The following is an 11,315-nucleotide window of genomic DNA, read 5'->3' as shown; positions in this document are numbered from 1 at the left end:
CGCAGACTTCACGTTTGGCTCTAGATAGGTTCGTAGCATTTTAGGACCAATGGTAGGATAAAAATTTCACTCTCTGCTAAAGAAAGAACGCAGAGAATGAGGGGGAAAGTCAGGCAGAGGAACCTCACACCTAATGAAAGTAAGGGTCTCTCGGAAAACGGTGATTTCCATTTCCGCATTCCAGGTTATAACTTCCTCTTCACCTCCGTCTAAAATCGTGACAGACCTCATTGTATTCAACCAAAGCATGTATCCTAGGAGACTACTGACGTAGTGACTGTCTCATATTGCAGTCGTGGTCATTTCATAGGTCAAAATAGTTCGGCTGCTTCAATTTTTTTTTTTTTGTCAAGCTTATCTCTCATTTGGGAGAAAACTGGCTTAAAAAAAAAACAAAACTCTGAGGAACTGACTTCATCCAATCCTAGAAGGAAACCCAAGTACAGAAGCGTGAGCTGCAAGTGGCTTTACATAGTGAGCCATGCACTAAGTCAGGCAGGAAAATATGCACCACAATACTGTGATTCCTGGGGCTGTGCTTTTGGACAGACGGAAGGACGGACAGGCGGATGGCATGCTTTCCTCCAGAAACGCCTTCCTCAGTTGTCTACTTGATGCAGCTAGCAGAGGGATTTGGCCGAAACATCGAATCGCTTTCAAATCTGAGTTGCGCGTTTATAAATGTTCACCTATCTGTCCGCAAATTCCTAAAAGTGAAAGTTCCATCCCACGGCCCAGCCATCAGCCCCTTCGCCAACGGGATCCTCCGCAAAGGGAAGCCCCGTGAAATCCCACACCCGCGGCTCAGCCTCTCGCCTGGATGGACAGCTCTGGAACCAGAGGAACGTCACCTGTCTTCTGCAGGATGCGGAGGGGGAACGCAAGCCGCTGGAGCCGGTTCCCAGGCCGGTGGGTTCCAAGCCACAGGAAGTCTCGTAAACCAGGAAGAAGGTTCTCCGCCTCCCTCCGGTTAGAACAGGTAATACCTTTTTCTATGTGTAAGTGATTTATGGTTACTTATCATCCCCTTGGACGGCCTGGCTTCCGCAAGTCCAGCGCTCCTAATCTCTTCCGATAGCTGGCCCCGGGGCGTTCCCTCTCCAGCTGGCGGTGACTCATAGTGGGGTGTCTGGTCTCCCACACCCAGGTCTGCTCCTCGCCCTCCTGCCTGAGCATCCTGCCGTTCCCACACACAGTCAGGTTCTCAAGGCTTCCTCTCGAGTCTCCTTGGCCTGGAAATTCCACTGGGGCTTCACTTGGAGAGGAAGGCAGAACGAATGCTCTCCTGCAGCAGGTCAATCACCCGGGGCTGGCCTAGCTCCACCTTCCCGGGTACTGCTCGCGCTGTTCTCGGGACAACTGTCTCTTTACAGAGCTGAGCTCCTGTCGTCCCCCTGTACCCCCACGCCCAAAGAGAAAGCCCACTCTTCTTCCCGGGTGGCAGCAGATGATGAATTAAAGAGCTTTTATTTCTGTTTGAGGAAGAGCAAATAGAAGACTAGGTAGGAATTTGGTGGCTCTCTCGGAGAAGACAGATAAGCAGTCCACCTTTTGGAGAGCAGTTATGGAAGATAAGAAGTGTTTGTGTCCCTGGGAAAATAGGAACTTCCTGTTACGGCCTAAGCTGCTAGCTCAAAGAGTTTCGAGAGGCCACCACGGGGAGAGGCCCTCTGAGCTCCTCAGTGAATCCCTCCCGTCTGCAGGGAGAAGCCGGGCCGAGCGGCTCCTGGCACCCAGCCTGGCGTCCACAGGCTCACACGGTCCTTAGACAGGGCTTTCTATCACAGTTTTGTCTTTGCCATCTTCTTTCTACAGCTTCGCTACCCCAGCAGATGCCCTCTGCTCCTTCCTTCAGCAATTCGAGCCAGGTGCTAGAGTTCCTCCTCGGCAAAGCAATTAAAAAGAAATTAAGATTGCTCTTGAGCAGCTTCACATAAACGCCCCAGGGGAAATGCCTGTGTCTATGAATAGTTGTTTATCCACCGTGATTCACGGGGTCTCCGGGGTTCTGTGGCAATCTGGGGGACCGGTTAGCTGGCATGTTTTGACTCCTGTGTCACACACAGGCCTGGGCATCTCTGAAGTCTCACTCAGGTCACAGCACCAGGTCACCTGGGGGACAACTCAAGCTGTTTCACAGAATGTCAAAATAGCTAGCCAGGGTGGCCCCACTGCCCGTGCGGGCGGCTCAGCCAGGGCTGGACGGGCAGAAAGGGTGTGATGTGGAAAGGGGGAGCAGGCAGACACTTCTGCATGCTAAATCGCTGCGTGGTTCTGTCTTGAGTAGGATGGAAGCCAAATAATCCTTGCTCTGAACCTGTCTGCACCTAGACAGAAAGGGACTGGTATTTTGAGCCTTGGCAGAGTGGTCTATAACCGTCACTTCATGAGATCTCTCTCGGCGCTGCTATGAGGCTGGTATCACAAGGCCCCCCTTCCACAGACGACCGGACTCCTCCCAGGTCCGTGATGGTGTGAACACGCACAGTCTGTCTGTCTGCAGCTCCGGAATGTTGTCCCTCACGCCACACCTCTGCCAGAGGCTCACGGTGACTCCGATGAGCACAGCCAAGCCCAAGGAACGCCGGCAATCCTCATCCACAGCTGCACGCAAACCATACCAGGCCCAGTGGGCATCCTCCTCCCACACATCCTCTGCTTCGGAATCTTCTAGAACAGTCTTTACCAGAGCACAGCACTGAGTCAGAGCTCCACAGCACAAGCAGTGGCCGTCCTCACCCTGAGAGGAGAGGAGTCTGTCTACATTTGGGTATGATTAGCTCACTACCCCTTAGCTCCCGCCCCTCCCCCGTCCCTCCTCCCCCTCCCCCTGCCCCTCCCCCCGCCCTCCCCCCATCCCTCCTCCCCCTCCCCACGCAGCTCCTCTCCCCCTCCTGAGACCAAGCTCAACAGTCCAGGACCCTCACCCATATCGCAGTTCTCCTTGAGGATATATAAAATGTCTATTAAAACATTAAATACATACATAAATTGGCATCTTCCATCACAGAAATCTAAGAGAACTTTAAAGTATCATCTTCTTATTTAAATAATGTTTAGTCAGCACACATCGTCTTCATCTCATGGATTTGGGTAGCATTATCTTGAACAAACCACAGAAAATCAGAGACGGGAGGCATAATTTTCTTCAAATTGAGAGACTTTGTAAACACGGAGTGTTCTTACGGAAGTTTTATTCTGTGACTTACGGAAAAAAATAGACCTACCACCTTCACGATGTTTGTGCAACATTATTGTGAATGCATTTTCTCTCTATATATGTATCTATGGAAATATTTTATAGGAAACATTTTACCTGTACCTCTTCGCAGTTTATAAAACTCGTCGTAACTCTTAATCAACTCCAGATTGGATATCTTTTCAAACCAATAATCATTGGTTGTCACACACAGCCTGCACATCAGCAGCTGATGAGATCATATTCAGTTGGATGTGTTTAAGTAAAAGCAGTGAGTTCGAGGCTCTGGTTAGTCAGGTGCACTGTTTAGAACGCTCTGCCTTTCCTTATCAATGCTTTGCCCTTCGTGATAACAAGTGTGGGGTTCTTACATAAAGTATCAACCTCTTGATCCACGGTGCTTTCTCAAGACCAACGTGGTTAAACACTTAAACTTCAACTCACTAAATTTTAGTTTTCCAAGCGTTCTTTTCTTTCTCTTCAGGAGCTCGTGGCATGTTGTGCTCCTCTGCCGTTGATTCAGAAACATCCCCTGTCAGAGAGCATTGTCAGACACAGCTAACTTCACAGGGGCTGAGCGGCTACAAGGGACACAAGGCTCCAAGATAGGACGCATGGCGGCGTTGACAGCCATAAAGGGCTGCAGGTGCACGGACCTGCGGTGAGTTTATGGCTGTTAACTGCTACTATTAATACTGTCTTCCTCTGACCTTCTCACCAGAAGTAAAGCAATATATGCTCCCATAAAACAAGGTGACAAATAAGGAGACGCTGGGAAGAGTCAGGCACTGGTGGCTCACATCTGGCAGCCGGAGAGGCTGAGATACCGAGGATTATGGCTTGCGGCCAGCCCAGACCAGAAAAGTGCACAAGACTTTATCTCCAAGATAATCAGCAAAAAGCTGGGCTGGGGGTGTGGCTCAATCGGTAGACTTCCAGCTAACCCCGAGTTCAAGCTCTGGTGCAGCCAAAAAAAAAAAAAAATGTTGAAGCTGAGAACCATACAGGACTCTTGGAACTATGGTCGCACATGATTTTTATGAGTGTTAAGAGTGACGTACGAGAAGCCTACAAAAGATGTCATCGTTTGCTTTTCAGGGAAGGTAAGTTACCCAGTGTGGCAGCACCTACCCGTCATTTCAGCACTAGGAGGCTGAGGCAGGAGGATCTAGAAGTCAAGGTCGGCCTAGGACACAAAGTAAGTGTGAGGCCAGCTTGGGGTTACACAGCAAGACTGTCCCCCAGCATTCACCCCGCGCCCCTCCAGCCCCCCACGATGGAAGAAAACATCTTTGGGATTCTAACAACACTCACTCGGGGATTGGCTTTCCTACTCCTGAATCCCACGCCTCCTTCTCAACTTTCTGCTTGGTTGAATTACTGAGAAATCTTGTAGTGCCTTTTAAATATTTCCTCCCTGCACAGCTACAGGATATCAGCAAAACTCGTGCATTCTTCTCCCCGAGTCTCTGAAATGTGTCGGAGTAGAATGAGCTGCTTCCGAAGGGTCTGAAGGCTTCTAATGAAAGGTGTTTAGGATGTGCCAAATACCACGGTTGCCATGAAAATCATCAACCAACTGGAAACATTAGGCATTTTAGGCCAAAGAAGTGTTTTAATAATGATTCATTTTTGTTCACCAGCTGATTCCTCTGGGTTCTGTGGTGCTGAAGCCGTGCTAGCGCGATGGAGGACCGTGTTTTCAAACATGGCCTCCTGTGTGTGTGGTTCCATCCCAGGCACATAAATCCGTGGCCTCTGGGACTGCAAAGCCTCAGGATGTAATGGATAGTTAGTATGGCAGGGCAGGATGTTTGTTCCCACGGCAGAGCAGCAGCCCACCATGAAATTCAAACCCTAATGAGAACAAGTATGTAAATGAGGGCAGCCAAACCAAACAGATGAAGACGACAAAACCCACAGTCTATAAAACCTAGGTGTTCATTAGTCTGTACTATTTACATCCAACTTAAAATAGCCTTTTTTCTTAGGAGTTTGTTACTCTACTGGTATATCAATAGACCTGCATTTTTTAACCTAAGAACTTTTTGCCCCTAAGAACATCTCTATTATTATTTTTCTACGTAGAGGAAATGCTAAACTACCTATTTTGCTAATTATTTCAAATAGTTCAATGTTCCTTAAGTCAAATATGATTAAAAATGCCTTTTAAGGTTATATATATATATATATATATATATACATTTTATATATGTAAGTATGTATGTGTAATGTGTATATATTAATCAAAAGTTCAGTGCTATATTTTCTACAGAATACGAAAAATGCTGTGGTCTCAGGCTTTTAATCCAACCTATAGCTTGCATATTTTATGAAATTTTTGGAAAGAATGAAAGACCTCAATTAAGAGGTCAAGAAACTACCTTGCCCTAATAATTCTATTTTTTTCTCTCCAAGGCACATATTTAAAGAAGCATCTGCGTTTGCAGAGAATTTCTGTGTTCCATGACTTTATTCACATTTGTCTGCTTCCATGATGCTGAATGAACATGGTAAGATGTTCCTCTGTTCCTTTACCTAGCAAATTAACTCTTAGGTTTCTCTACATTGGAATTAGTTTGATGCACCCACAGTTACTAATCATCCCTAACATTGTCTTTGATGGATCTCAAATATACAATACTCTCCAGGAGCAATTTATGCTTGGATGGCATTCATAAAGTGTTGTCATATTTCTACAACTATACTAAATAACTATACTAACTTCAGTAACTTGTCACATCTCAAAACTGTGCTCTTCCTGTTCTTATATCTTTACAAGTTACTTTGCTTTAGGTGAAAATAACTGAAAAATCAGAAAATATTTTTAAACTGAAAGCAAAAAAACCCAAACATTTGACTCAGGGTTAGTCATAATTCTCCCCCATTGCTTCTTAAATTCTTCTCCGATGCATACATAATTTTCCTTCAAAGATTCAGCATCATTTCATGTTTTACTTGATGCTCTCCTATAGCCAACACTTCAAAAAGTTTCATAAAATGACCAGAAATGTTCACTCTTCAAAATGGGTTTTGGTTTTTTGTCATTGTTTGAGACAAGGTCTCACCCCACAGTCCTGGCTGGCCTTGAGCCTGAGCCCTGGCCTCCAAGTCTTCAGTGCTGGGTTTAGCGCTGGATAGCAGCACGGCAGCCGGATTTGATTTTAGAACACAGAACTCAACTACTAGGAAACTGTAACTTTGGGGCAGTATGCTTCTACCCACACCTGGATGCTGCTGTATGATTGGTTTTCTAAGCTTCCCAATTAAGCTGTGGAATAAGCTAAAAAACTAGAATGATATTTGAAAAAATGCAGTCCTGTCTCTTTTAGTGCCTTTACTCTACTACTTGTCTTCCTAAGAGCCTGAGTGTAACCTTGATGAAGAAATAGCCCCCGAAACAGGCCGGAGATCACCTAGTGTTCAGTTGTGTTTTACAGAGAGAAAAGGAATCATTTCTAAAAGAAAACCCACCAGTTCCAAAATATGTATCCTTGAACTTTGCAGTGTCCTTAGACTTTTCTTGTGTATTTTTAGCTCGTTTAAAAAAAAAAAAAAGTAAATCTCAGCCTTAAGCCTCTCTAAAATTAATTCTGTTTGTTGGAAGTGTTTTGTCAGGTGGTTCCATCATACTTATTGAATAATTACATGTAACAAAGTTGCTTCCTTTTCACTGTTTAAGTAGGACATTTCAGTTTTACCTAGAGTAAAACTTAGAGTTATGGTTTTGTTGAGAAAAGGATTTCTGTCCTACAGGTACTTAACTAGTTGTTTTACAAAGAAGCTATTAAATATCTGGGTAAGAAATGTCAGGTAAATGACTGAATTTTTCTCCTATTTTGGTATGACGCAAAAGCATAGAAAGAAACGTACTGCCTGGAATTGTGTTCACCTCTAACCTCTACCCCAAGGAGGCCAGACTGAAGCCAGACTAAGCCACAAAGAGTTCCCACAGCCTGGACAATATAGTAAGACCCTGTCCACGCAAGCAAGCACGCTAGCACGCACACAAGCAGAAACCCATACCTATGATTATACTACTGTGCTTTCTCTTGATTTCTCTGTCCTCCCTTCCACACACAGTTTAAGCCATTAAGAGTGGAAAAGACAAAGTTTTCTTGAAAGTGCAAATGAATCACTTAATCCTCTGCAAATAATCCTTTTTCATTTAAAACAAAAACACCATTGCTTGAATTGGCCTAGAAGTGACGCAGGTCTATGTACCTGGTTGTCTTCCTTCGGGTGTCCCCCGAACGCCGCCCCGGCGCCCCGGCTGGCTAATGACCCACCTTGGCTTGGCTCAGAGCTTCTCAGGCCTGCCGGTGGGTGGATGCCCGCCTGACGGGCCCCGCCCTCCACCTGGCATGGTGCTCTTCTTTCCTCTTCATACTTGTGACTGTGTGAGTGCTTATGTTTCCTAGGTCTCCATTTGCTCTATTGACACATCAGTCGTAGGGTGGAGGCCTGGCCTGCTTACTGTGGCACACATACATGGCACACATGTAAGTTGAGCATCTGTATCTGTAGACCCACTGCAACAAAGGCTTCCTCTTTCTGGTCTAGTTTCCAACTGTTTTTCCCAAATCCAACAAAGTTGCCAGCCTGCGGCAGACTTCCACATATGTTGAATGAGTGAAAAAGCAGAGCTGGAATTTATTATATTTGGAGCTGGGTATTCAAACCTAAGCTTGATGCCGCTATGATCACTTTTATCCCCAAATAAACACTTCAAATAAAACATTAATATGTGAAAGTATTTTGAACATAGTAGTGTTTAGCTTGAAGAAATTCAGTGGTAAAGTGTCTTCAGTTCAGTGGATGGAGGAGGGGAATGAGCCTTAATTTATGGAGAAGAGGCTCGGTTCAGTCACCCACAAACCCTTATGCAATATGCAAGCACAGGTCATGGGCTGAGCTTTTACTGAGTGGGAAAGCTTTCAGGATTCCTAGTATCCAGAACTAAAGTGCTAGCAGTTTTGGAATGAAAAAGCAACCAGGAATAACCAGGTGGTGAAGGCCTATCAGTGCCGCTCCCGTGGATTAAAGGCAGCCCTGTGGCCCGGTGACAGTGACCTTCAGATCATCAGCAAAGAATAAGACCCAGTTTATACCACTTTCTGAAAGCTCTGGAAACTGGGACTGCTCGCCCAGCTGAGACACTAGCCATGTCTTTCAGTGTGAGTGGCGAATTGTAAGTTAAACTAGCAGGCCTATTCCTACTTGGAGAATACCTGCATGATCATACCTGTGTATACACCTGATTCATATAGACAAGAAGACAGGACAGTGACGACTCGTTCCATAGAAGACGTCCCTGAATCGCTGCCCGCAGCTGGTTCATCCACGACACCCTGCGACCTCCGTGCAAAGCCCCTACATCTAGCCACGTGCGTGTGTACGATCCTGGCTGCTCAGGAGGCTGAGGTCTGAGGATCACAGCTGGAGATAGAAAGCCCGTCCAAATAACAGCAAGAAAAGCCAGGCGTGGAGCGGTGGCTCGGGTGGCAGATGGCAGGGACGGCGCCAGGCGCGCGTGCGGGGCGGGAGCAGCGGCCAGGGTGGCCCAGAAGCCCGCGGGGGGGGGGGGGCGGGGACCGGAAGCGGCGCCAGCGGAGCAGCCGTGTACCGGGCTTGAACCCGGGGTCTGGGTGCGGTGCTTCGCTCCTCTGCTCAAGGCTGGCGCTCTGCCGCCTGAGCCACAGCTCCGTGCGCCCCGGGGCCGGGGAGGGGGGGCCTGCAGTGTGCGCCCCGGGAGATGAGGGGCCTGCAGTGTGCGCCCCGGGAGATGAGGGGCCTGCGGTGTGCGCCCCGGGGAGATGGGGGGCCTGCAGTGTGCGCCCCGGGAGATGAGGGGCCTGCGGTGTGCGCCCCGGGAGATGGGGGGCCTGCGGTGTGCGCCCCGGGGAGGGGGGGGCCTGCGGTGTGCGCCCCGGCGCCGGGGAGGGGGGGGCCTGCGGTGTGCGCCCCGGCGCCGGGGAGGGGGGCCTGCGGTGTGCGCCCCGGGGAGGGGGGGCCTGCGGTGTGCGCCCCGGGGAGGGGGGGCCTGCGGTGTGCGCCCCGGGGCCGGGAGATGCGGGGTTTATGGGCAGCCATGAGGCAGCGCTTCCTCGGCTGCTCCCCCTGAGCGGCGGGCACGCGCACAGGCACGCGCTCGCAGGCACATGCACATGCACGGGCACGCGCTCACGGGCACACGCACAGGCACATGCTTAAAGGGACAGTCACGGGCACACGCTCACAGGCACATGCACACACACATGCACACGCTCACGGGCACACGCTCACGGGCACACGCAGACACATGCACACACTCACAGGCACACGCACAGACACATGCACACACTCACAGGCACATGCACACACACATGCACACGCTCATGGGCACACGCACAGACACATGCACACGCTCACAGGCACACGCACAGACACATGCACACGCTCATGGGCACAAGCACAGACATGCACACGCTCACGGGCACACGCACAGACACATGCACACGCTCATGGGCACACGCACAGACATGCACACGCTCACGGGCACACGCACAGACACATGCACATGCTCACAGGCACACGCAGACACATGCACACGCAGACACATGCACACGCAGACACATGCACACACTCACAGGCACACGCACAGACACATGCACACACTCACGGGCACACGCACAGACACATGCACACGCTCACGGGCACACGCACAGACACATGCACACGCTCACAGACACACGCACAGACACATGCACACGCTCATGGGCACACGCACAGACATGCACACGCTCACGGGCACACGCACAGACACATGCACATGCTCACAGGCACACGCAGACACATGCACACGCAGACACATGCACACGCTCACGCGCGCACGCACATGCACGCGCTCACGGGTACAGGCACGGGCACGTGCTCGCAGGCACGGGCACGCGCACGCGGGCCCGGCCCAGGGCGCCGGCTGGCTTCCTCCCGGGCTGCTCGCCTTTCTTGGAAGTCCAGGCGCCCGCCCCGTCCTGGCCGCGCCTGTGTGCCGGCCCGCGATGGAGGGCCGCTCGGGTCCGGGGTCGGCGGCTCCGGGGCGACCCGAGGGCCAGCGGGCATCCCCGGGGGCCGCGGTCATGGGGGGAGAGCGGTCATCCCCGGGGGGGCCGGGGGCGCGGTCATCCCCATCCCCATCCCCGGGGCCGCGGTCATCCCCATCCCCATCCCCGGGGCCGCGGTCATCCCCATCCCCATCCCCGGGGCCGGGGGCGCGGTCATCCCCATCCCCATCCCCGGGGCCGGGGGCAGGGTCATCCCCATCCCCATCCCCGGGGCCGGGGGCAGGGTCATCCCCATCCCCGGGGCCGGGGGCGCGGTCATCCCCATCCCCATCCCCGGGGCCGGGGGCGCGGTCATCCCCATCCCCGGGGCCCGGGGCGCGGTCATCCCCATCCCCGGGGGCCGGGGGCGCGGTCATCCCCATCCCCATCCCCGGGGGCCGGGGGCGCGGTCATCCCCATCCCCATCCCCGGGGGCCGGGGGCGCGGTCATCCCCATCCCCATCCCCAGGGCCGGGGGCGCGGTCATCCCCATCCCCATCCCCAGGGCCGGGGGCGCGGTCATCCCCATCCCCGGGGGCCGGGGGCGCGGTCATCCCCATCCCCGGGGCCGGGGGCGCGGTCATCCCCATCCCCGGGCCCGGGCGCCCCCCGCGGCCGCGCTGCGAGTCCGCGTTCCACCGGGCGGTCGTGCGGGCCGCGGGCGGGAGCCGCAGCCGCCGAGCCCCGGCCGGCCGCGATCGACGGCGCCGCGCCGCGGCCTCCAGGCCGGGTCCGGGCCGCTCTCGGAGCGCGCCCGCGCGGGGCCGCGGGCCGCGGCGGCCGTCGAGTCTCCACCTTCCCCCGACGTCGTCCGGCGGCTCCCGGGAGCGGGGCCGAGGGCCGGGCCGGCCGCCCGCGCGTGGACTCGGAATCGGCAGGGCGCCCCGCCCCGCCCCGCCCCCACCACGCCCCCGCGCGCACGCTCCGCGCGGCCGCCGGCGGGGCGGGGCGCTGACGTCACGACGCCGGCGCGTCACGGCGCGGCCGGCCGGCGGGCGGCGGCGGCGGCGGCGGCGGCGGCGGCGGCGGGCGGC

The 11,315-nt window shown here is 52.9% G+C and overlaps 1 long non-coding RNA gene across 1 annotated transcript; it reads right to left on the bottom strand.

Annotated features, from left to right (window-relative positions):
- Window positions 1-1,293: 1,293 nt before the first annotated feature.
- Window positions 1,294-8,657, bottom strand: LOC138804476 (uncharacterized). Its single transcript, XR_011365274.1, has 4 exons — window positions 8,445-8,657; window positions 4,514-5,056; window positions 4,331-4,385; window positions 1,294-2,740 (listed from the first exon to the last, which is right to left on the bottom strand). It is a non-coding gene; the product is annotated as an uncharacterized lncRNA (long non-coding RNA).
- Window positions 8,658-11,315: the final 2,658 nt, after the last annotated feature.

The sequence above is a fragment of the Dipodomys merriami genome, unplaced genomic scaffold, assembly GCF_024711535.1.
Source record: "Dipodomys merriami isolate MVZ:Mamm:240054 unplaced genomic scaffold, mDipMer1.0.p SCAF_367, whole genome shotgun sequence".
Lineage (NCBI taxonomy): Eukaryota > Metazoa > Chordata > Mammalia > Rodentia > Heteromyidae > Dipodomys > Dipodomys merriami.
Note: the sequence above shows the minus strand (reverse complement) of the source record. Positions and strands in the feature narration are given on the sequence as shown.